Source organism: Gymnodraco acuticeps, unplaced genomic scaffold (genome assembly GCF_902827175.1).
Source record: "Gymnodraco acuticeps unplaced genomic scaffold, fGymAcu1.1, whole genome shotgun sequence".
Taxonomy (NCBI): Eukaryota; Metazoa; Chordata; class Actinopteri; order Perciformes; family Bathydraconidae; genus Gymnodraco; species Gymnodraco acuticeps.
In genome coordinates, this window is record NW_022989892.1 from 686,193 (window position 1) to 714,075 (window position 27,883).

Here is a 27,883-nt window from a genome sequence, read left to right on the forward strand (position 1 = left end):
ATGCATTTATCATGAATATATATCTTAGAACATATAGTGTATGCTACTGTATGTGAGAGCATGAAGGAAAAACAAACATGACTCTGTTTCACTGACAAAAGTATTTATACATAAAACATATACAGTCATAGGTTTACAATTTATGCAAAAGCTTATAAAACTCCTTCGCCCTCCTGTACATAAACATTAACACATTCACGTTTTTTGTATTGAAAACTACTGGATCATTTAAAAAAGATTCTAAGGGTTGCCAGTAGATGTTGCCTAATTTTAAGAGGTTACAAGCCAAAACATTTTCACATTTACTTTTTGGGTTATTAATTCAATAAAACAATATATTTCAATATATATTTTCTAATACATTCATTTATTTTTGGGTTGTTTAAATATTCTTTGTTTTGAAGACTCTTTCATAATGAAAAAATAAAATATATCATGACCACCGTGAATCATGAAATCCAGACTTATTATTAAAGTCTAAAGTTGTCTTCAATGTAACAGATGATATCCTCTCCTTTTTCCAACGTTAAATCAGATGAAAGAAGATGCAGGTCTGTGTTCTGCTGGATTTCAGCATGCACTCTCTCATGTGCTTTATGAATTAATAAAATGAGAATCAGGAGGCACACGCGGTGAAACCAGAAGTCCTTCGCCTCAGAAACTTCTGCAGGAAACAGGTTCAGTCCCTGCAGCAGCGAACGATATGTCTACAAGAGTCCTTGAGTGAGAGTGTAATTCAGATGAACTCTGAATGTAATCTTCAATTCTGAATGTCTTTATATAAAAACAGTTTTTTCTCCCGGTCAGAGCACCGTGGTCTCAGTCTGCAGGATGGACTGAGCTCGAGAGTTTCTGGGGAAGTGGGCAGAGTTTTCGGTGCCGTTCCTGCTCATTGACATAGCATGTGGTCTGTAGTCCCGCCCCACGTAGCGCTTGAGAGATAAACTCCTCCACGTCCTCCTCAGCTCGCTCTGGACCTTTATACACATACACAAAGTAGAATTTAGTTTCTGTGAATCAGAGAATGTAATGTTTAATGTGTGTGTGTGTGTGTGTGTGTGTGTGTGTGTGTGTGTGTGTGTGTGTGTGTGTGGTGTGTGTGTGTGTGTGTGTGTGTATGTGTGTGTGTGTGTGTGTGTGTATGTGTGCGTAGGCTCACCTCGCTGTTTAGGAAACAATAAAGGACAGCCACAATTAAACCCTGAAACACACCACGGTTACTGATTAGCATTATCTTAGCATAGTTTTGTTGGTTTAAAATAATGACATGTACTTCATTCATTAGGCGATAACACGACTACTACATAACATTAAATGTGTTTTGTTCTGTAAAAAACTTGAGCTTGAGTTTTAAGGCGATCAAGACACAAACAAATAGCAAATAAAATTATAGTCAATAACTAATAGTAGACTAAAACAGGCAATTATGAACGGTCATGTCAGGAAGGACATTTATAGACGTCCATAAAGTTTCTACTTTAGATATACGGAGGCGTGTGGTGCAGTGGGTTGTGCGTAGGTGTTCGGATCAGGGGGTCACAGGTTCAAACCCCACTGCAGTCAGCATGTCGTTGTGTCCCTGAGACACTTCACCCCAAATTGCTCCTGTGGGGATTGCCCACAGTATTGAGTATGTAAGTCGCTTTGGATAAAAGGGTCTAACAAGTAATATAGTTCTGAATTAAATCCTTTAATAGTCAATCGTTACCTGGAAGGATCCGAGGGCGAGGTCAAAGAAGATCTTGATGTGATTCATGTTTTTGTCAGTGGGCTCCACCAGGTAGACAAACACCACGTAGTTCACTCCAAACAGAGGGATCAGCAGGAGGGTGGACTTGGCCAAACGTCTACAGAACACAAACACACACATAGTTACACACTCAATACATAACATTTATGAATGGGCTAAATGTGCTATTGGCAACACATTTGTTTGCAGTGTTTTGTTTAGTGAAAGGGCAGAATTGTGTTCCTTCTCTCCATCAGAAATTGTAGGATATTGTGTTTAGTTTCATTATAAAACATTTTTTAGGCTGCCAGAAAGTTACCTAAAAGCCCTCTTTAAATAATATACCTGTATTGTGATTGCTCATTTCCTCCGACATCAGTGCAGCGCAGTTTCTGCACCAGGATGCGGATGATGCTGATGAACAGGATGAAGTTGATCTTGTAGAGAAACACGAAAGAAAGGGAGACAAATCTAAACCTTCTAGTAAATAACGTTTTTTATCCAACTCCAGAAAGACCAGGATACTAAATAAGTGATTTAATGGACTAAAAGGATAATGAGTAGCAATAAACAAAAATAAATCAAGACACAAAAACTAAAGTTATAACCTTAAGATGTTGGTGCAAAACTCACAATGACAGACGCCATGATGGGCCAGTTTATCAGCCGGTTGGGGATAGGGTTCTCATTCATCTCCCAACACCTGAAAACAAGAACAAATATCAGTATTGTTACCCACCTCAAATTATCAAATATGTATCTTTATTTACATTAAACCTTAAACATCTGAGAAAGTTCATCCTAAATTTGAAGTCTGCATTCATTCCTTAAGCAACAACACTATAATGTATCTTGTTTTTGTATGACCTGTATTTCATCATTTCAATTATTTGTAATTTTATCTAATAAGGTTTTTCTACATGTTTTCTTTAATCTTGTGTGCAGCGCGGATAGAGGCCACCAGAGGCTGACAGGCGTCACAGACTCACCGCGTGTCCTCCAGGTTTATCCTGCATATGATCCACGCTACCATGAAAACAAAAGGGATTCCTGAGGGAGGAGAGAAAGTCTGTTTAGACTCTCAGTCTGCACAACCTCACGTGGTGCCAGGCAGAAAACATGACGTCTTCGCGCACACACACACACACACACACACACACACACACACACACCACACACACACACACACACACACACACACACACACACACACACACACACACACACACACACCACACACACACACACACCACACACACACACACACAACACACACACACACACAATGTATACATCACTTCAGGGGACATTGCATTGACTTACATGCATTTCCTGGAGACTTATCCTAACCTTAACCAACACATGCCTAACCCTAATCCTAAACCTAACCAAGTCTTCACCCTAAAATTAATGATTCCCCTCATGGGGACCTCCATTTTGTCCCCATAAGGGAAGCCAGTCCCCACACGTGACTATGTAAACAGATTTAGGTCCCCACAAGTATAGTAATGCTAGACCACAGTCACCCACACACACACACACACACACACACACACACACACACACACACACACACACACACACACACACACACACACACACACACACACACACACACACCACACACACACACACACACACACACACACACACACACACACACACACACACACATACATAAACATCTGGAGCTGAATGTTGATGCTATAGGGAGGAAGTGTTGGTAAAGTGGTGATGGATGATGGAGGGAGGAGTAGCATGGCAGCAGAACAGACCTGAGCCAACACAGAGGAGCCAGGAGAATGTCTACCACCCGACCTTTTCATCAAATACATCAATCTGCTGATCTACTGATATGTGTACACCTTTGCAAGGATTTAACAAAGAATATGTAACATGTTTATTTGAATAAAGAGATGTTGGTGTGCAGATTTTTTTAACAATCAGACGGAGCTGGGCCAGCTTTCTCCCACTGTTAGTAGTTTTTATACTAAGCTAAACGAAGCAGCTGCTGGGTATCACTTTACATTTACAATACAGGCTTCGATCTTCTCATCTTAGTCAAGAAAAATCATATGTCTGAGAAGGTTGTGATTGAGTTAAAACCATTATGTGTAGATTTGTTCTTGGTGATTATGACACCTGTCAAATCAACCTGGGTTTTGGTTTATAGAACAATTAAAATGGAAGCAGTGTATGTGTTATTTATAAATGCATTCATTTCTAACTATATCCACACTTAAATCTGAGTCTAGATAAGTGAGTTTCAGGTCATCCTAATCCATTGGACATTTCTTCCTGCAAACAACAACATCATACACCATCTGGCTTGCAGTCTGTACAGTAGTAGCAACCGCATTTTTAAAAATAGTAACTTTGATATTAACAGTCCATATTAAAACAATAGAAAGACTAGAACACTCGTCATTATATATCCTGTAGTATAGTAAGGAACAATGAAAACAGGCTAGTCTGGCTAATCACTATAAGATTTTAAACATATTTTCCCAACACCAACAAACATATGAAAACTAAAAACATGTCCCAGAGCCCCTGCTGTGGTGCAGCGTACCCCAGCCGATGAGCATGTAGCTGGAGAGGCGGGTGGAGTAGCGGTGGATGACGAGCAGCAGCGTGTGCAGGTACAGACCCTCCACCAGCAGCCAGAAGAAGTTGGCAATGATGAAGTAGTTGAAGAAGATAAGGCTGGCCTTACAGCCCACCTACAACAACAACAACACACTTCATTACAATAAAAGACAACAATAACACTGAATATAATGATGTGAATGTGTGTGTGAGGTCACCAGCGAGGGCTGCGTGCTGCAGTCTGTGTTTTGGTCGTCTGAGAAGAGCAGCTCGTCTTTAATGAGCACGGCAACGGCTCGCAGCATGAAGGACAAAAACAAGTTCAGATGGATGAAGTTCCTCGTGCAGTGGAGCCTCCTGTATGTGTGCACACACACACACACACACACACACACACACACACACACACACACACACACACACACACACACACACACACACACACACACACACACACACACACACACACCACACACACACACACACACACACACACACACACACACACACACACACACACACACACACACACACACACACACACACACACACACACACACACAGGCATGAGGAGAAGTGTGTTTGTGTTTACAGAGGGTGAGGGATGTGCTCTCTGAACAGGTTGATAGCAGCTGAGGGAACAGCTGGAGTTGATCCAGCGTGCGTCAGACTCTACAACAAACTGTTATCACCCTGAGAGCTCTGTGTGTGTGAGGAGGACACACGTGCGTTTAACACTGTTTATATTATGAATCCTTTATATAATATGAGTTAAAAGTGTGTCTTACTCATCTGTTCAACATAGCCTTCCAACAATAACTCACTCCCCCCCCCCCCACTGCAATGTTACACTTCCATTTCTGCCCCCTGTTTTTATGTCTTCTCCTTATGTTTCTTTGTAAAGCGACCTTAAGGTTATGAAAGGCGCTATATCAATTCAAGTTATTATTATTGCTTTTGACAGTCAGAAAAACACTAGGGTCTGTGCACAGTATTTGGTGTCTCACACAAATATTGAACTTTAAACTGTCAACTATCATTGGAGATTTAAATGTCAAATTAGCATACATTAATTAATTAAAGTCGATTGGCTGTTCTATAGTAAATGGTGACATTTACTGCTTTTTGGATATCTAATGTATCAGACGTGTTTGACAACCTTTTGTTTTTCAGCTATACATGTATATGGAATTATAACAAATCAATGGAACTGAAAGCATGCAGGATGATTTTGTTTAGGCAAAAGAAAATGTACGGAATATTCTTAAAATAAAAGTATACAGCGTACGTAGAAGACACCTTTGTTGTTTTATTCATATTCAACCAGTTTTATGGTTGGAAATGTGGGTATTGTGTGTGTGTGTGTGTGTGTGTGAGTGTGTGTGTGTGTGTGTTACCTGAACAAGCAGATGATGATGGTGCTGGTGAGCAGAGTGATGAGGGACAGGCTGTGGCCCAGAGTGGAGAGGATCCTCACCACTCTGTAGAAGATCAGCTAAACACACACACACACACACACACACACACACACCACACACACACCACACACACACACACACACACACACACACACACACACACACACACACACACACACACACACACACACACACCACACACAACACAGAGTTAGACAAATGTATAAGTAAACAACTATTACAATTAAGTAGTTTAAGCTCAACTGCATCAATAGTTAATGGTTTTGGTTAAGGACAATTACAGCCACTGGAGGGCGCTGCTCTCCATCATCTATTCTCTCATCCACATACAGTAGAAATAGCTGCCTGAATAATTATTGTTTACACCTCCAACAAGTAAACAAAGCTGTTGCCTGGTGACAAAAACATCAGGAGCATTGTGCGTTTATAGATCTGATGATGAGGGCTCCCCTTCAACCTGCGGCCAATCAGAAACGAGTATTCTCTGTGATTATGGATCTTTTCTCATGCCTCTGAGGAATAGATCCACGGCAGAGGTTTCTAAAAATTACTTTCTTAGCATGTTTGATTAAGTAATGATCTTTAGATGAGTTCAGGTTGATTCCCTGCCAAAAAAGACAAACACATCTCCTCAGTTCAGCCATTTCCAGGCCTGTTTCCCACACAGTGATACAACTGGAAGATGAACAAGTCATCATCAACATCACTCATTGAGCTTCTGGGGTCTCATGTGTCTTTTTACAGCAGGGAGCGGCTCGTTCACAATAAAAACAGCATCGGGATAGGATTCTGGTCCATTTCAAAACGGCTCTAAAACACGCAGACACAGAGATGGATCTATACTTAAGAGCCTTGAATTACTGCCTGGTGTGTGTATGTGTGTGTGAGTGAGTGAGTGTGTCGGTGCCTGCCGTTCATCGCTCTCTCATCATGTATAAACAACATTCCCCATGCCTGACACCATCTGGCAATAAACCGGACATTCACACACTCTCACTCAGTGTATACATTTGGACATGCATGAGATTGTGCACACACACACACACACACACACTAACGGTTACCCCCCTTCCCTTTAACATGCTTTTTTATTTCATCCACATCTTTAAGACCCAGACACATGTTTAGAACCTCCAATAAATAATCATCAATACATACAAAGCATTCATGTCAAAGATAGGGTTAAGATAAGGTTAAGATTAAGATAAGTCATACAAGTACATGCAACTTATATATAGAAGTCTCGTGTTAAACAACCAAAATCATTTAAACTTTTTTCCCCTTTCAATAACACATCTCGCACTATTGTATGTGTATAGTATTCTTTGTTTTGGTAGTAAGATGGTCCATTACAGTGCAGTCCAACATATTCTGTATATTTTATATTGTGTAATTTATAGATACTCCATGGATATTCATCTTTCTTTGTTAATATGTATATATTATTTACACAAGATTACACAAGTACTGAGACAAGCATATACATATGACAGAAAAAGGCTAAAGTATATACAGTATGAACAGTATTTATGGGTATTAACAGTAGCATAGAGCGTATACACTATACAGCCGGTATAAATAAAGACAGTTATGGACACTGTAGAGAGAATACATTTACATACACTATAGAACGTAAATTACACTTTTGTATACAATATGAATAAATATGTGTATGCTACAGAATATGTTGCATATTCTATTTATTTTAATATGCAATGCCATGCTGCTTTAACAGAAGAATTTCACAATTTGGGATTAATAAAGTAAATCTAATCTAAGATAAAAGGAAATTCCATTGTGGCATTCCCAGTTTCTGTCCACTCTGAACACACACACACACACACACACACACACACACACACACACACACACACACACACACACACACACACACACACACAACACACACACACACACACACACACACACACACACACACACACACACACACAACACACACACACACACACACACACAACACACATCACAGCACACACACACACACACACAACACACACACACACACACACACACACACACAACACACACACACACACACACAACACACACACACACACAACACCAACACACACAGACACACACACACCACACACACACACACACACACACACACACACACACACACACACACACACACACACACCACACACACACACACAGCCTGGCATCACAGTCTCATTCCTGCCTGTGATTCTCAGGCATGAGGCGGATGATGACCTGCCGGCTCGGGTCACTACAGCCACATTTCCTTCTATGTCCAAAACACGCCTCCCTCCATCCTTCTGTCCTTCCCTCTTTGACACCGCAGAATGAAAGCGATGCTCAACTGCAGGCTGAGCAGCTTCCTGGCCGCGAGAGGAGATTAAATCTGTCGACTGACTTGGTGTTCTGCTCCTGTGTGCCGTCTACGGTTTTAAATCAAGGCAATTGATTTGAGTAACAAAATAATAGTCATGTATCCTAGAGGGGGGGCATGTAAATAGTAGCATGACCTTAAAGAAGCAGAAAGGGGTGGGGGCTGATATCGGAATGAGGATTATTAATTAAAAGTATCAATGAATTAATACTCTCTATTTGTCTAATCCCTCAAACGCACACGCACACGCGCACACACCCAATGTTTTAGTTTTCTTTTGTTGTCTCCATGTATATTTTGTAATTTGTTTTTTGTCTTTACTTGTAAATGCCCCTTACTGTCTTCTGTATATATGTGACACTGTACTTGTATGCACTTGTCTTGTATTGTCTTGTACTCCTATATCACTAAATACAAAAAAATAAAATAAATTAAATCAAGGCAATAATCCATATAGATAGGTTTCTCTGACAGAAAGCCTTAATGCTTTATCGCATAAATCATATTCAAACAAAGGTATTTCCCCAGCATGGTGACAACAGTTTGGGGGAAAATGAACAGCATATATAGTATGTACTTTTTTTTTTATAGTATAGAAACATATCAGAATCGGAATTAGATTTACTCTCAAGTAGGTTTTCACATACAAGAAATGTGGGGTTTAATATCAGCTTCACACTTCCTGGACACATTTTAATCTCTTCTTAAAAAGGTTAAAGTTCCAATACATCCTCTCATGTCTCCATTGTTCGAGTCTACATGTGTGAACGCTTGTTGATTAAAATGTATTCTGTGATCAGAGAGGACAATCCTCTGTTTCCACAGTGTGTGAAGTGTGTGTATCTGTGTGTGAGTGCCAGAGGTGACGTCTGGTCTCAGCTGAATGTTCTCCAGATGGAAAACCTCTGTCTCTCCAACAGGAAACAAAAAGAAGCTTCAGTGAGAGAAAGAGCGGGAATCCCACACCTGAGGGCTCTGGAGAGGATCAGTCTGTGTGTGTGTGTGTCAATATTCATCTTTATGTTCTACTGTTTTCCGTCATGGTGCTCTATGTTCAGCTCATGATCTCATTAGTGTCTGTACTATTTCTGTATTAGCTTTTCTCTGCTTCAATCAGTTTTAATCCCTTAAATTAAACAAATAAAAATATATCGCTCATCCTAAATCTGTATCTATGACACAGGCTGGAAACACAACAGCCGCTTGTTGACACATTATTAAAACCTCCAATGAGTTTAAACCATGGTTTAAACATACAAAATCTCAAGTGCAAAACATCGTCCTGTTACTATCAGCCTACTTAGATTAGGTTTCAGTGAGAATGCAAGTGTTTGGGAAGAAGTTAGTTAATGACAGGATAAATGAGACTTGCATTATACTGCAATAGTCGTGTGAGAGTTTTACATGAACGTCTGATATCAGTTTCATCCCATATTTAATTCAAATCATGAAAAATGTTCTGATTCTTTATTCTTTCTTCACTGTGTAAGCATGCACGAGTAAGAAATTCATAAATCTGAACAGAAATGGTCAGTGTTCCGCCAAAAGACACCGTAGGATTCCCACAAGCTGCTAACTATAATAATAATAATATATTTATTTTGTTAGCGCTTTTACAGGTGCTCAAAGACGCTTTACAGATATAGTGAAAAGAAAAGAACAACACATAAATATATAGTTAAAGTTAAAGTCAAATAATACAAAAACAATCACACATTAAAATCCAGATTGAAGAGGTGAGTTGTTGTGAGTTGACTAGCTAACTATCAGCTTTCACTTGGATCCCCTAATGGCCGCTGAAGAGTTTTAAGAAGTCAGCAGTCAATAACATGTTTCTGAAAAGAGTAAATCATTGCACACACACAATATCGTAGAGCAATAGTACAAAATTAGCACAACAAATATGTGTTTGATGGGCCCAGCAGAATGCCAGATGTGCTGTGGACAGACAGCAAGTGCACACATCTCACAGCTAAAACAATGTTTAAAGTATCAGCTTGATCCAAATTTAAATCTTGTGAAGTGCCAATTAAAATAACGGTAGCACAACGAAGGAGTTCCACTTCCTTTTCTACTCACAGAAAATGAGAGAGCGCTGTGTGGCCTCAATAATGGTTTCAGGATGTTCCCGTGAACCTGGATATTACCTGCTTATTTAAAGCTCGAAATAATCCAAAGGGTCGTGGAATGCAGCTGTGAGTACAAGCAATAACAGGGACGGTCAGAAGATAAGCTCCGTGGCATCAAACAGGACGATATACAACATGCTTTAAGACTGTAGAGAAAACGACAAGGAGATGTTTGCAATATGCCGTCATTCTGAGATAGGAGGGATATGAGTTCCTCCACTGTACCTTCAGAGGAGGGGGATTACAGAGCAGCTGAAGCTCCCAGCTGCAGCCGCTGAGAGTTAAGCCAGCGTCTCGCCACAACAACATGCAGCTGCTCTCCAGTGGTGAGGAAGTATGGAATATAAAGCCCAGAGTAAAAGGATAGAAGATGAGATTATGAGCACACTGATCCCTTTAAATAGATTCTGCATTCATAGGCAATGAGACGGGAATAGTTCCAGTAGGATCATACCAAAAATAACCTCTGTGTTCAAGTAGGATGTATTTTAGATACATTTTAAGGAGTCTATTTGGTATTTACACACAAAATCTGAATTATATTGCGTAAACGTACAAAAACATAATCAAATTGTGCTTTTGTGTTTTGTATGTCAGCTCTCCTTCCTCTCTCCTCACGTCTGATCTTCCTCTTCCCTCATCTCTGTCAGCCCGTCTTCTTTGTTCAGATAAACACAGAGATGCTGACACACTAAACTGCAAATATGAAATCAGCCCTCTGGCTTCACCACAACCGATGAGCGCGGAAACCGTAAAACCTACATCTGACTATCGGAGTGATAACAATATGTTCACACTTCATTGGAGGTGGATTCCTGCGCTTTTTTTGTTTGTTATTTAGGTCCGTTTGTCACTTTAATAGACACATTGACATTTGACGACTCTCGTCTGGGGACCATGTCTAACCCTAACCCTAACCCTGTATTAGAAAATATTTGACATATTGTGATCCTTCCTCCTTTTATACTGAGCTAATGCATTTCAAAAGTAACGGACGACAAAAGCCACAATCCTGAAGTTTTCTGAAGTTATCCGGAAGTTTCAGAGTTGGTCAAATAAAGTCAGAAGTACAACATTTCCTTGATTCAAAAGCTGTTAACATGTAGACAAACTAAATGAGAAAGTATCTCCTAAGCATCGGGTGGTGCGTCGAGATTTCTAGTTTGAGGATTTTTATATTTTAAGCAAAACAAAAACAAATCCCTTCATACCCTGCAGTGGGAATGCTGGCAGCTGAAGTACATTGCCAGAAATGCAGAATATATTTTGAAGTATAGGAAGTAGAAAATGCTGAACAAACATCCTCATTGAAACGTATTAAATCAGCTCATGTAAACTGGGTCTGTGGTGCTGCTGTACGTAGGTCACAGATATGATCCACTCACTGAATGCAGTGTGATCTGCACTTCCAGCCCGTTCTGCTCTCTGTGTGGGACTTCCTGTGTGCTTGGAAACTGTTGTGGTAACAAACACTAAACACAGCATTTTCAGATTTCTGCCTTAACCTTTAAATCAGCTTTTGTAATGCTATAACTGTTCTGCTGATTTAACTGAAACTGTTACGGTCTAAACTGTTTTTGTAATTCATTAGTTTTTGGTGTCTTAAATAGTTTTTTTGGGGCTGGGTTGCAGATAATTTAAATGGTGCATTGTGGGACTTAATGTAAGGCAACTGTCTGCACGTATCAGCCAGAGCAGCACAATCATCGTGCAAACACTGAAGTATCTGCAGCAGCTTCACAGTGGAGAGGAAACTGAACACACACAGCTCAGATTAGGGGGTCTTCTGCACTGCACTGCACGCACACACACACACACACACACATCCCTGTCATCAATATCCAACTGTACGTGCACAGTACACACACACGTCTCACAGAAAGAGACTCACCTCGCTGGGTTCATCAGTGGGGGGGGGACCAGCAGGCGACAGAGACAACGGGGTAAACGTCAGACCAGCCTCTCTGTGTGCAGTTCCTGCTCATTTTACCTGACACACACACACACACACACACAAACCACACCACACACACACACACACACACACACACCACACACACACACACACACACACACACAGCACACACACACACCACACACACCACACACACACACACACACACACACACACACACACACACAACACACACACACACACACACACACACACACACACACACAGTTATAACCTTTAACAGTTGATAAAACCTTGAAACACATCTTTGCGTGTGTCCGGATGTAAACATTAAGATCAGATATGATGTTGTTGCCCTCACCGTTTTTCCCAAAGAGGCGCAGGATGGGGGAGGGGCAGGGGGAGGGTCTTCACCTCGTTGAAGTCTGCGCTCTGCCAACACGAGACGTTGTCCCACTCGCCGAGACATCCTAGACACATACACACATTAGAGGTATAGATTGTTAGACCCCCACCACTTCATGTTTGGCGGAGCTCCTTGATTCAAACCCACTGATCTCCTGCCAACCGTCAGGAGCATAAAGCTCTGGATCCTCTGAAGGTTAGACGTTTGAGGACTGTGTGTACAGACCATAGAACGATTTAAGCATTTTGATGTATTATTCATGGCAGACTGCACTTATTTATACATGTACTTTGACTTAATAATAACCGAAGTGTAGAAATAGCCTGTAACGAGTGAAGTCCTGCATTCAAAAGATCGAAGATAAAATAAGTTAAAAAAATATATATAGACATTAAACATAATTTAAAGTATGAAAAGTAAGTACGACATGTTCAACTTCTATCACTGGAAATAAATGATAATGGCAGTGCTGTTTAATAGGAGTATCTGATGGAGCTTTGTCCTCTAAAATATGATTTCTGCGAGTTTAACACACACACACACACACACACACACACACACACACACACACACACACACCACACACACACACACACACACACACACACACACACACACACTATAGACAGGCGTGAGAAAAAACCCACAGTCTAAAAGCTGCAAACTAAACAGACACATTTGTATTATCACTGTGGTTAAACACTGAGGCGCACATGACCTTTTAGAAAAAACTGTGTGCGTGTGTGTGTGTGTGTGTGTGTGTGTGTGTGTGTGTCTGCACTTCCTCATGAGTCCGGAGTATTTGTCCTGAGAGGTAAATAAATGATTGAAAGGGAGTGTGTTGCAACACAGGCTGAACTGCATCCAGGCACACCCTCCTCTTCACATACTGTAAATGACCTCACCCCACACACACACACACACACACACACACACACACACACACACACACACACACACACACACACACACACACACACACACACACACAACACCACACACACACACACACACACACACACACACACACACCACACACACACACACACACACACACACACACACACACACACACACACACACACACACACACACACACACACACACACACACACACACACACACACACACACACACACACACACACACACACACACACACACACACACAGAAATGTTTTTGTGAGCAATTTTTTTTTAATTTGTATTCCCACGGATACCAGAGTTTTTAGTCATGGAAAAAAAAAATTGTTTTCCTTATGTGTGTGTACTGAGTGTGTGTATTGAGTGTGTGTGTGTGTGTATATTGAGTGTGTGTGTGTGTGTGTGTGTGTGTACCTGTGCTCGCAGCTGTCTGTTGCTGCAGTAGCGTCTCACACTCCTTCTTGGCTCTCTGCATCTCCCAGTAGAACTGGCAGTGAGGAAACTTTCCATTAACCTGTCGGGACGAGAGGAAATAAATATTAGGAATATTATCTCAACGTGAACAAAGCTCAGCGTCACTCAGAGGCTCAGACTCTCTGTGTCCTGGAAGCACGTCCTTTAATCTGCAGCTTCTTCAGGAGGATTCATAGGGGGAACTTTAGAGAAATGTTCCCTTAAATGTACTGTACATCTCATTTTAGTATTTCATACTCCTGTTTTACTTAAAGCTGAGTTTTGTTCTCACTTTTTCTACGGAGGTTTGTTGGAATTTTATCCGTTAGTGGTTTGTGATTATTTAGTCAGGGTTAGATCTATTCATTCTACTCAGGCCTCTTAACTTCCTTAACTGTTGAAGTAATGATGGAAATATCAAGGCTTCAGTTTATTGAATACTGGTGTAAACTCCAGCTCTGGCTTTGGGTGCCAACACTGGCCCAAAGCTGTCCTGATCCAAATTCAAAGATCTTAAATATCAGCAGCGGGATGTGTGCCAGAGCGAGGCCGAGTGTGTGACACTGAGCCGCTAAACTGCAATATATTTCAATTGAAAGAACAATGAGGCAAAATGGAGTTGCAGAGACATGCAAACCAAACTTGTGCAGCTGGTTACAACTATCCATCATCCCATACCATCATAATACCAGAGGTCAGTGAGTTTGTGTGTGTGTGCCTGTGTGTCCTGGTACAGCTGATGGTTACCATGGAGACACACTTAAATTGCGTGTAAACAAAGGGCAGCTTAACAATCTACTGAAAGTGAAACACTCAAACAAAATGAGTCCATGTGTCAACTTTGACTTCAATGATATACTGAGTGTGTGTGCAGGGAGGTCTGTTTACACTGAGATACACTGCTGCTCTCAGCAGTATTTCAGACCCGTCGGTGTGTTTACTGTATATCACACACACACACTTCAATATTTCGTTATTTCCTGCGAGTTTGCAGCCGATCAAATCTCTCTCGACTTCAGAAGCATGCTGATAATTCATGTTTTCAATGTAACATGTCGTGCTTTGGGAGTTTTGTTTCTGTATGTTATAATCCTCAAACATCACGTCAAAATGTCAGAGTTGCATTTACAACCACTTTTTGATTACACTAGTTATTTAAAACAGTCCAATTTGAACACAAAAACTTCGGTAAATTAGCAACAAGGTAAACGTACTTTATCAAAAGAGAGGAATTAGCAAATCAACAAAGTGTCCATCAGTAATTCTGACTTCCTCCATGTGGACGTCATCTCTTAGTCCGTTAAAAACAATATTTAAAAATCACAGATATACTTTCTTTTTTTTTTTAAACAGTTGGTTATTGTAGTTTTAAAATGAGTAAGTGCATCTGTTTGGAAAATAATAAAAATGGTGGTAATCAGAGATGGGGTCGTTACTAAAAAAAAGTAATATATTACATATTACATATTACTTTAAAAAAAAGTAATATATTACACTACTTCGTTACTCTCTGCATAAAGTAACTCGTTACTTTACTCGCAGGGCCGGCCCGCCCCTACAGGCAGATCACGCAGACTGCGGTGCACCTACAGTGTGCGCGCCACAGTTTTGCCTCTGCGAGACTCCACTTGCCCCCCAATTACTATTGCATTAAGGAAGACATAACACAAGTCTTTCTTTTTATATGCTCTCAAATAGGCTACCAGCCACACAGCAAGCTAACAGTCTGTGAAACGTCAAGACACTAATTAATGAAACCAGTTCAAGACGCATTATTCTTATCATTCTTTATGAGCGCATAACGGTAAGGTATCTAATTACTTATTTATTTAGTATTCCATAACTTAGTAACAGAGGTCAAACTAAAGTGGTAGAGACAGAATTCCTACAATGAAGCGGGACATTGAACTGTTCACCCCGTGAGAGGGCGATCAACAAAAGAGAGCGAGCGGCCCGTTGAGGGAGTTTACAGATGAAAGACTCATCCATGTTTATGCAGCACTGCACGTGGAGATGTGGTCTCGCAAGTCGCGCAGATTACATGTACATGTATATAAACCTGCGGCGGAAACCCCTCTAGTCTGTCAGTGAGTGTGATTATTTTATAACAGTAACGAAGTAACGCGTGTCGGGGCAATGTTAGTAACTGTAGTGTGATTACTAAATTATAAAAGTAACGCGTTACACTACTCCGTTACCGACAAAAGTAATATTATTACCCAACTCTGGTGGTAATGTACTTAAGGTACCAGTGGTATGAACCAGGGCTTTCACTTCCGTTTTAAAACAGCAGCACAAAATCAAACTGACTACAAACAACAAACACATGAGTACTAATGTAATCTCCACTGGTTTTAAAACTCACTCACAATTTCTTTATTTTGATTCACGTCTTCTCTGTACTATAAACTAAAAGTGGTGGAAGGGAATAAACCATTTGACTTCTTTAATCCACCAAACAAGAGACACACAGATCCATTACGGATTTAATGTTCTGGATTCAACTAAACAGAAGAACGCTTTTTTGTTTGCAATCCTGAATCTCATTTGACCTCGACTCCATCCCAAAAAGCACAGATTAGATATGATTTGTTCAAAAAGTCTCAAAAATAAAAAATGTAATCTTTTTGGCAGGATGAATAGTCTAAAGACACACTGGCTGCTCTCATAGTGCTTTGGTGGAGTAATAATGTTGTAATGGAGACAGTGAGTTAGTTTTATTTACATTTAACAAACTGTTAACCATGTCAGGTACTGTATGCTGAAATAGGTCATTAACAAGCCCTGTTTCCAAGACAACACTAACTGGATTACTTTGATATTGAATGTAACTTAATCTGATGACTCTCAGGCAAATCCTATACATCTAAAAGCAGATTTATAGAGGTTTATTGTGATGGACAACCTCTGGACGTGTAAGAACACAAATATAGATAGATGTCTGTAATGTCAGAGTTTTGAGAAGTATTTGGATTTATAAAGAACATCCGAGTGAAACTGGGCTAAACGTGGTTTACGAATTCGTACTCTCAGGAACTACTCAGCGACTATATCGTGTTATCAAAACATCTTTAAAAAGGTTTCATTGCTGACCGAAATATAGCACACTCTCCTAGACATGTTTTCATCCACATATCTGTATATGAAGCTCACTGGAACATGAACAGGACATTTAATGGTCCGTAAAGAATCCAGAACATCTCTTCAGCTGCACTTAAGAGGTGTAACTGAGACACAGTATGAAGACATTAAGAAAATCAAATGAGGACACACAGAGAGTAATGAACTAAAGCTTTAAAGGTCCCCTATTATACTCTTTTTCATCAATAGGTCTCAGATATATGAAAAACATGTCTCTAAAGAGTTTGGCTGAAACACCAAACAGATCATTGCAGCATCCCATAATCCCCTCTGTTTCAGCTCTGTTTCAAAAGTGCTGATTCTCTGTCTGTAGCTTTAAATGCTAATGAGCTGCTGCTGGCCACGCCCCTCTGAGAAGTGATTGGTTTAAAAACACCCAATGGTGCTCTAGGAGGAGATTCAGGTGATAAGATGGGAGGGGGTTACCTTGGTTGGTTATTAGCTAATGGTGACACAACACAAAAAAAACAAAATCTGATCAGCTCATTTTCAGACAGGTTTTTATATAAATGGATCAGGACAAAAAGTGAATCTTTTTCCCTGAAACTTTCGGAACCTCTCAACACAGAGGGGACACGTATTTATGTAGACACCAAAACGTGACATCTTTACAATAGGTGACCTTTAACTAAATGCTAACCACTCAATCAGGGTTTCCTCACTCCTCCCCAGCTAGAAATGTTTGGTTCTAAAACATTCTGAGATGTTACCATTCACTGTTCTAGGAATCTTTTCAGCGGGACGTTTTATTTTGGTTCCCAGAATGTTCTTCTGAAAGGTAGGATAACTTTCTCTGAAAACATTCTTAAAATGCTTGGTAACAACCTTTACTGTATTTAATGTTTTTGATAACATTGCTAGAACATTATGCCCTACTATTCTTAAAACGTTTTCAGCTGCAAGTTCAATTTTTTCATGTTGCCAGAATGTTATTATTTTAGAGAAGGATAACGTGCTTTATCGGTCCGATTTATCAGAAGTCTTTTCTCTTTTTTTTTAAAAATGCGACCAGCAGCTAGTACAAGTCACTGTCGGTGTCACATGTACTGGAGGGGACCCAGAATCAGACTCAGAATCAGCTGTGAAAGTAACATTTGTTTATTAGAAAAGGGGAGCTGGGAGTGGAGGTTGGTTAGGGCGGCAGTGGGAAACAGTTGTTCCAGGGTGGGTAGAGAGGCCTGGCTGGTCTTGGGAGTGTGGCAGGCCTTGGATTCCTCCTGGGAGAGACATCAACATTTGTGTGAGGAGGACAGGAGACATAAAAAGCAAAAGGAAACTGAACCTTTTATTTACTGTTTAATGGCTTATCAAGAGCACAACTAAAACATAACTTCTGAAACGATGCAACAACATAATACACTTTTGAGGATGCAGCTTGGGATGTGAGGAGTGAGGGACACGGCTTAGAACGGGCGTGTCGCCTTCTGTCCTGCCAGTGTTGGCAGGACATGAATTAAAATGTCGAACTCGGACTTCACTTTAAGGACATTTCGGCCAGGGGTGTAGAGCTATATTTGTTTAAGCACCGGATTGGCAAAACAGGATACTCTGTGCACCAGTCTGCCTTGATCTATGAATTCATGTCCGTGACTCTCACAGTATCCTATCTGCTGCCCACAGCTGTTTTATAGAAGGAACACCTCCTTCACTTCATGAAATCTCAGCAGCACCAGGAGGCAGCGGGAGGGTTAACTCAGCCTCTGAGAAGAGGAGCGTGCAGTGCCTTTCACGCACCGCCTTCACTGTGTTTACCTTCAGAATCATTAGAAAGGCTAAAGAGCGACCGCAGGCTGATGTGTTTTAACCACACACACCTCTACACACACACGACTTAAAAACAGACTTGTGTTCCTCCATGTTTCGTTGTTATTGTTTCACTGAGCGGACCCGCCCCTTTTTTCCAAACGCTCCCTTTTTCGGTCCATCTGCGGCGGTAAAAGTTTTTTGTGCGCTGTGATGATTCGGCTGTACCTTTAGTAATGAATATTAAATGTTGTGAGGAAATCTTTCCACCAATAATTCCAATAAGTAATCCAAAATGTATTCACTTCAGGTTTACGAAAGTAACTGTAATCAGATTACTCGTTTTTCAAATGTAACGCGAGCTGAATACAGTTACTTGATTTTTGTATTCTGATTACGTAACGCCGTTACATGTATTCCGTTACAACCCAACCCTGTCCACTCCACGCCCACCCGCAAGGTGGGCCCCACCCTCGGGCTCCCTTCCGGTATAAATCGGAAGGAGGCCCGACAATCTGCTCTCACACAAAACAACTTTTCTTCAGCTATTCGTGGAGCCAGTGGGGCCCAGCACTTAGAGGGCTTCGCCAATACTCATAGAAGCTGGAGTTACAGTAGGTAACTTCAGTTCCATTTCATATAGGCTTCGCCCTCTAAGGCTATCGCTATTGGGTTAAGGGCGAAGCATGATGTAGTCTGCGCCCCACTGGGTCCGCCCGGTACTAGAAGCACAGACACACCTGCTAAGATAATAACCCATGCCTATTGCGCCATTCGAATATAGCATAACATGAATATTCTCCATGAGGGGACAAAGGCTGGGAACAATACAAACCTGCCACTGTGAAAAAGTAGAGATGAAGGTCATACTTTGCCCAGTGACAAAAAGAGAGGGAACAAGGGCAGCTCTCTGCGTGCAGACAGGGCAGGGAGAGCGCAACAGCTGGATCCCTGACGTCACTCACTCAAGACACTCCGTACCGGGTGTGTCAGAGAGGAATGGGAGACATCCCTCAAATAAAATGTAATAAATGAACAGGGGGAAGACCAAGATGCAGCAGTGCAAATGTCTTCCTCTGACATTCCTCCGTGCAAAGCCGTGGAGGAGGACATTCCTCTGGTGGAGTGCGCACTGATGTTCTCTGGGAGATCCACCCCAGAGGAGACATATGCCTGCGACAGAGGCTGCCCGATCGAGCGCTCTCTATAGTGCACAAACTGGCGCTGAGAACAGCGCAAAGCAGCCGTGCGCGCCACATAGCAGGACAGCACGCGCACAGGACAGAGGAGATGAGACGTGGCTTCTTCCTCCGACCTGTGAGGAGGGGGAAAGAAGCCATCCAAGGTGATCACTCTTGACCTAAAAGAGCTTGTGATGACCTTTGGCATAAAAGCCGGGTTTAGGGCGTAAAAACAGCTGAACTGCCATCTCCTTGGATCCGGAGGCATGACGGAGCAGACAAATCACTCACCCTTTTCGCTGATAGAGCCAAAAGTAAAAGTAATACTACTTTGGCTGACAAACAGTTTAAGGGGAACCTGATCAGGTTCAAATGGGGCTTTGCTTTAGTGCGCGTAACACCAAAGCCAAATCCCACTGAGGCGCCAGTGCACGTGACACAGGTCTGAGTCTCCGTACTCCTCGCATAACACGGCTGCTGCACTCTGCGAGCCCCTCTGTTTCAATTCGCCCCGGAATATGCATTGCTCTGATGGAGAGCAACGTGTGTGCGCGCCCAGAACAGCAGCCGCCTGGCTCCGTTCAGAAGCTGCGCAGATCGTACTCCTCCCTGGCGATTGAGGTAGGCTGCTTCCATAGCCGTGGCCTGTTGTCTGTGCGAATCAACACATGTTTGATTGTCAGCAACGGGGCGAAGTGCTGGAATACTTCCAAAAACGGAGAACAGCTCCAGCACATTACCTCTGACGCACGGGGTCGATACACGGGCGAATGAACCACCTCTGGAGACTCCTCTTGTGGGGGAGACCCAGGGGGATCCCCACGTGACCAGCTGAAGTCATGCTGAGCAGCTGTATCAAGGAGAGGGCTGTCGCCACGCTGCAGAATGTGACGCACCGGTGCTTCAGGTTTATGGAAGTGAACCAGTCGTCCTGGTGAACACATTCCAGCACCTGTTTGATCGTCAGCATGTGGAATACTGACAGTTCGAGGATGTCTCATTGCCCCAGTCTTTTTCGGGATTAGAAAAATAACGGGAGTAAAAACCCCTGATTTTCTTCTCTTTGAGGAACCCTGGAAATAGCCTCTTTCAACAGGAGTTCCTGCAGCTCCGAATGGAGCGCAAGACACTGTTCCTGGGATGACAGGAGTGTCACCTGTATCCCATTGAACTGTGGGGGGGAGAGGCGAACTGCAGGGCGTACCCTCTGCTGATCAGCCTGCTCATCCATCTGTCCATCAGACACACGTGCTCACTCTGAGAGCGGGCGCACATGCTCGAGATGTTCTGTGGTCGTCATGGCGACGAGCCACACCAGGGAGCCTCCACACGCTGCGTTTCACTCCGGCTCTCACCATGAGGCGTGTACACGCTCAGGGGATGGATGGATGGAGGTGTGTGCAGTGCTGTCCACACGAGGCGTTATAACGGCAATCATGGGTTTATTATGACCGTGTGTAGGAGGCGTATCTCGGACAGAGGAATACCGCGAGCTCTGCAGGTTATTAACCGAGGTTAAAACCGGCAGGCTTCTGCAGCGAGCCCTGCTGTCTACTAATCAACAGATTAGTGGCAGCCGGCTTAATTAGCGAGCTCTGCAGTTTATTTAACCGACAGATTAAAAACTGCAGGCTTCTGCAGCGAGCCCTGACGCCGTGGCGGGTGCTGCGGGCGCTCAGCCTGGAATACTGACAGGTTTATGCAGCAAGCCCTGCTGGCTACTAACCGATAGGTTATAGGCAGCTGGTTTACACAGAGTGGGGGATATGTGAGAAACACTTGTTACTGATGACTCAGTACAAAAAGTTGGAAAATGATCACACTTTATTTTACTCACAAGCCCCAGAACGTCAGAACCGGCTCCGCTTCCTCGGAGGCTCTCGTGGAGCAGACCAGGAGCGGGGAAACCTCACTCCCCTTTGACTCGCCGCCGGGAGACCCTGTCTCTGGGGTGGCGGGGGGAGCGGAGACGTGGGACGGAGCCCCTGCAGCGACCGAAGGGCGAGTCTGGCGCCGAGGGCGGTTGCTGTGGGCGTCTCTCCGCTTGCGGCTTCTGCTGCCGCTGTGGCTGGCGTAGACGCCGCGGCTGCTGGTGCCGCTGTGGGCACTCAGCAGGCTGGAGCCAGCTGACATGCTGGCGAATGTCGTCCGCCTGTTCCGCGGCCATCTTCATGGACTCCACCATGGCGTGGAACTGGGGTCCGAACAGCCCTCCGTAACAGATGCCTGCTGCAGCCAGTTCTGTATGTCGGCCTGGCGGGCGACATACTGGTCTCTGGGGCGCCGTCCGGCGATTATGTTGGCCTGTCTTACCCCAAAAAAACGCCGTCAAGCTCGGCTCCAGAGAAGGGGCGGCTGGGAAACCAGCATCTGTGAACCCCTCCACCTTGGTGAGGGGAATAAATGCGGCCACCGGAGCTTTCAGGATCCTCGGGTTCGCTGCCGCCCCCTCCTGGAACCTCCTGATGGCCGGGAAGCGTGGCCAGATTGGGTCATTCCTGACCGTCTGCACCCGCGAAAAAACTCCGGTTATGTCGTCCGGAGCACACCTCTCCTGAGCTAGGGGAACGGGGAGATCTCTGCAGGCGGTCGCCTTGCGTATGATCTCCGGCAGTTCCCCTAGGATGCCACCTATCGCCGGTAGCGCTGTGGTGACGGAGAAGGGGAAAGCATGCTCGGCCGCCAAGCTGGCACCCTGCTCCGACTCTGTCTCCCCCGTCCGGGGGAGAGGAGGGAGGGGAGAACCGAACGGTGAACCGTGGAGGGAGGCGGGGCAGGAGTTGTCCGACTCCTGCCCGGCACTCGGCCCCAGGGACACAAGACCCCGTCCGCGGGCTCGTAAGCCTGGACGGGCCAATCGTCCTCCTCGGCCGCAGCAGCGAGAGCGTCCGCTCTCCGCTTCCTGTCGCCCGAGGGATGCACAGTGTGTGCATGCTACCTGCTGGTTTAGAGCCGCGTACGCGTGCTCTGACCCCAGGCAGGATTCGCATACTGTGTGCTGGTCATAACTCATTATGAACCCAGAGCCACATGAGGGACAATCTCTCACACAATTGTTACTCATGTTTACTCTGCAATTGAAGTGTCTCTTGTGCTTCAGTAACGGGGTGCTAAAGAAAAGAGGGAGCAGATTGTCGGGCCTCCTTCCTATTTATACCGGAAGGGAGCCCGAGGGTGGGGCCCACCTTGCGGGTGGGCGTGGACTACAAGTGTTTCAGTGCTGCGCGGGTGCGCAGGGGATTACCCAATAGCGATAGCCTTAGAGGGCGAAGCCTATACGAAATAGAACAGGGGTTTCAGGGACGGGCAGTGACAGTCGGTCCGTTCTTCTATCTGTCTGTCGGTCTCAAATCTAAAGGGTGCAATAACGATTTTTACCCAATATGCATAAACAGCGGACACTGTTTATACGCAGCCCTCACAAACGGCCAGATAGCTTATCTAACAGTTGGAACCTACATACGAGACAACCTTTATAGTCAGAAAAAAGTGTGATTATTTTCTGATATATTACACATGATATTATGAATACTGTGGGCCTGCATACCTTAGTGTGATTATAAGTGTATGAGTGAATATTGGCATGCAAATTTGTTTTTATACGTCCTATTCATTGTCTCAATGCGATCATACATCTTAAGAAAGTTATCACCAAAGAATGTTAAGAATGTTTTTAGAGAACGTTATCCTACCTTTCAGAAGAACATTCTGGGAACCAAAATAAAACGTCCCGCTGAAAACATTCCTAGAACAATGAATGGTAACATTCTCAGAATGTTTTGAGAACCAAAGATGTCTAGCTGGGAACTCACACACGCCACCGCAAACATGCAATATCTGCTTACAGCTTATCATGAATTACGTGTTTGTTTTTTTTCAAAAGGAAAATGTGGTGACATCAGATTTTTTTAAACATCCTTTTCAAAACAAATGCAACAAATTTGTTTTTTAAAGCACTCTAGAAATAAATCTGACGTTGACCATGACCGTGTTAATATTTGCCATCACAGGAACGTTTTATAATATTTTAACAACATCCTGAAAACATTTTCAGAATGTTGCTTTGAAAATGTTCCTCTTTTGTTATCATGTAACATTGAGGGAACGTTTTATAAAGAACTTCTGTAATGTGTTACTCCAACAACGTCCAAAACACATCCTTGGAATGTTGCAGGCAGAACGTTCCACCTTTGTTAACATATCACATTAAAGGAACGTTTTATAAATAAACTTTCTGTCATCTCAGGCCTCAATATTACATTACATTACATTTAGCTGACGCTTTTATCGAAAGCGACTTACAATAAGTACATTCGACCAGGAAGACACAACCTTGAAGAAAACAGAATCATATAAGGTTTCATAGAGCCAAACATTTCAAGTGCTACTCAACTGGCTATAGCCAGTCCTTTATTAGTATATAAGTGCTCTGTTAGCAGTTCTTTGTTAGTAATTATATCGCTCGAAGTGGAGTCGAAAGAGATGAGTTTTCAGTCCGCCCCGGAAGATGTGTAAGCTTTCTGCTGTCCTGATGCCAATGGGGAGCTCGTTCCACCATCTTGGAGCCAGGATAACAAACCCACGCAGTGCGGGTGCAGCGAGCCGTTTGGCTGATGCAGAGCGAAGTGCACGCGCTGGGGTGTACAATACCATCCTCAAAACATCCTCTGAATGTTGCAGTTAAAACGTTATGTCTTAGTTGACCTTAAACCTTATAGGAACATTATTTGAAATAATAAACATCCTAAAAAGGTTCTTTGAACATCAGATTAAAACGTTTCTTTAAAACATTATTAGAACCTGTAGGTAATGTTAGCCAAAGTTGTGAGAACGTTCCCCGCTAGCTGGGAATTAACTAAAGCTTTAAAAGGTCCCCTATTATACTCTTTTTCTCAGATATATATAAACATGTCTCTAAAGAGTTTGGCTGAAACATCAAACAGATCATTGCAGCATCCATAGCCGTGGGAACATGTTTCAAATGGGGGGTGCTGTGGGGATAACACCAGGGCCGGTTCTGACCAATGTGCTGCCCTAGGCAAGATTTTAGCTGGCAATGAAAAACCTCTACGAATTACTAGAGACCTGATCTAGAGGGTACAACCAGGGTACAACTCTAAACACCCATATAAAAAAGATCGGTTGCATTTTAATAATTAAATAAGTATGTGAACATAACCAATAACCTACCATAGCCAATAACAAATACATGTAGGCTAACTTATTTTATTTTTGTGGTTCATTTATATCTTATTTTACCTAGTTAACATTTATTTATTTATACATATTTTTAAATCTCCAGTTTTAAACAATATTTTTGGTTTACTGTCCTATAGTATACATTGGAATGATTTCAAACCTGTTGTTATTTATCCTAATAATTATAAAGGTGTGCCTTGGAAATATGTGTTCACATAAATTGTGATCAAACCGTTTGAGACCCACTGAGATAACTTAGACTAAAGTGAAAGTCTCTCTCTCTGGCTGTGAGCTGCGGGCACCTGATAAGCCAACATCCCCCACTTTCACCACTTTTCACGCCCATCGTACGGGGCAAAGGAAAAAGAACACAATGGTGCTCTAGGAGGAGATTCAGGTGATAAGGTGGGAGCGGTTACCTTGGTTGGTGTTTGGCTAATGGTTACACAAGCCAAAAAAACATTGTGACATCACAACGTGGCCAAAATCTGATCAGCTCATTTTCAGACAGCTTTTATAGAAATGGATCAAAAAGAGAGAGAATCTTTGTTCCTGAAACTTTCAGAGTCTCTTTCCACAGAGGGGACACATGTTGATGTAGAAGAGACATGAAGAAGAGGGGACACATGTTGATGTAGAAGAGACATGAAGAAGAGGGGACACATGTTGATGTAGAAGAGACATGAAGAAGAGGGGACACATGTTGATGTAGAAGAGACATGAAGAAGAGGGGACACATGTTGATGTAGAAGAGACATGAAGAAGAGGGGACACATGTTGATGTAGAAGAGACATGAAGAAGAGGGGACACATGTTGATGTAGAAGAGACATGGAGAAGAGGGGACACATGTTGATGTAGAAGAGACATGAAGAAGAGGGGACACATGTTGATGTAGAAGAGACATGAAGAAGAGGGGACACATGTTGATGTAGAAGAGACATGAAGAAGAGGGGACACATGTTGATGTAGAAGAGACATGAAGAAGAGAGGACACATGTTGATGTAGAAGAGACATGAAGAAGAGGGGACACATGTTGATGTAGAAGAGACATGAAGAAGAGGGGACACATGTTGATGTAGAAGAGTCATGAAGAAGAGGGGACACATGTTGATGTAGAAGAGACATGAAGAAGAAGGGACACATGTTGATGTAGAAGAGACATGAAGAAGAGGGGACACATGTTGATGTAGAAGAGACATGAAGAAGAGGGGACACATGTTGATGTAGAAGAGACATGAAGAAGAGGGGACACATGTTGATGTAGAAGAGACATGAAGAAGAGGGGACACATGTTGATGTAGAAGAGACATGAAGAAGAGGGAACACATGTTGATGTAGAAGAGACATGAAGAAGAGAGGACACATGTTGATGTAGAAGAGACATGAAGAAGAGGGGACACATGTTGATGTAGAAGAGACATGGAGAAGAGGGGACACATGTTGATGTAGAAGAGACATGAAGAAGAAGGGACACATGTTGATGTAGACATGAAAAACAGCTTTGTAAAGTCTAAAATGAGTCACTTGTCTCTTCTTCAAGTGAGTTTTCAGACGGTGGCGTCATCTCGAGAAATCACATTTGAGTTAATCCTCCACTTGAGTTGTCTGCTGTTGCATCCAAACCAACACTAACAGTTCTCTAAAAGCAGATAACTTATATTAAAAATGAACTGAAGGTCCCAGGAAGCTGCAGAGTCTTAATATAGAGCCCACCATATGAATTAGACCTGATATTAAAAATGTAGCAGCAGCAGCAGAAGGTGAATCTATAATTAATGTGTTCACAGTTAAAGAACAGAGAACAGAGAGCTGCAGACTGTAAATGTAGTAATGGTGTTTCAACATGAGAGAGATCTGATTTACTGAAAAACTGAAAATATGGGATTATATAGGATTATTTTAGGAATAATATTGCATAATTAAGCTATATTAAGTCAATTAAAAACACTTGTTTTCCCCACAGCAGATTACAATGCTCAGAAATGTCACAAAACTAATTTGAAAAGACATGAGTTCACCAATATAACCCATTTTAGTGTTTCTAGACACGTATGACACCATATTTAAAAAAATATTACGGCAGTAACAGAAGTAGCCAGAAGGTGAATCTATAACTAATGTGTTTACAGTTAAAGAATAGAGAACAATGAGCTGCATACTGTAATTATTGGTTCACCAATATAAACCATTTTAGTGTTTTTAGACACGTATGACACCATCATTGGAAATATTACGTCAGTTTTAATAGAATTATAATATCTAGCCAGGTAGTTATTATAACAGTATTATAGAGGACTGACCGTGTGGATGAAGGAGCAGCCCAGCAGCAGCAGAGCCAGAGTACAGCTCAGATTTGCCTCCATGGTCACCTCTCCTCCGGCTCACCCGAGGACATCCTGAGCAGGAAGCACGTGCACTGCACTGCCGGGAAAATGCCACCACAGTGAGTGATACCTGGGAGGAAGTTTGGTAGTAAATGTCGCCGACCAATGAGTGTTTGGGCACGTTGGTCTGTCAGCAAATGAGACCTCCTCGAACAAACATCCCCCAAAACCTGAATTTCCACCTGAAATACTACAAACTCAAGTGTTTCCCTGTTCTCCGGAGTGCGGAGTGACACTGAGAAGGTGGTCCGGCTCACTCCACTTACAAACAA

The 27,883-nt window shown here is 42.6% G+C and overlaps 1 pseudogene; it reads right to left on the minus strand.

The window, feature by feature from the left end:
- Positions 1 to 86: 86 nt before the first annotated feature.
- LOC117537699 lies at positions 87 to 27,867 on the minus strand (annotated as a pseudogene).
- Positions 27,868 to 27,883: the final 16 nt, after the last annotated feature.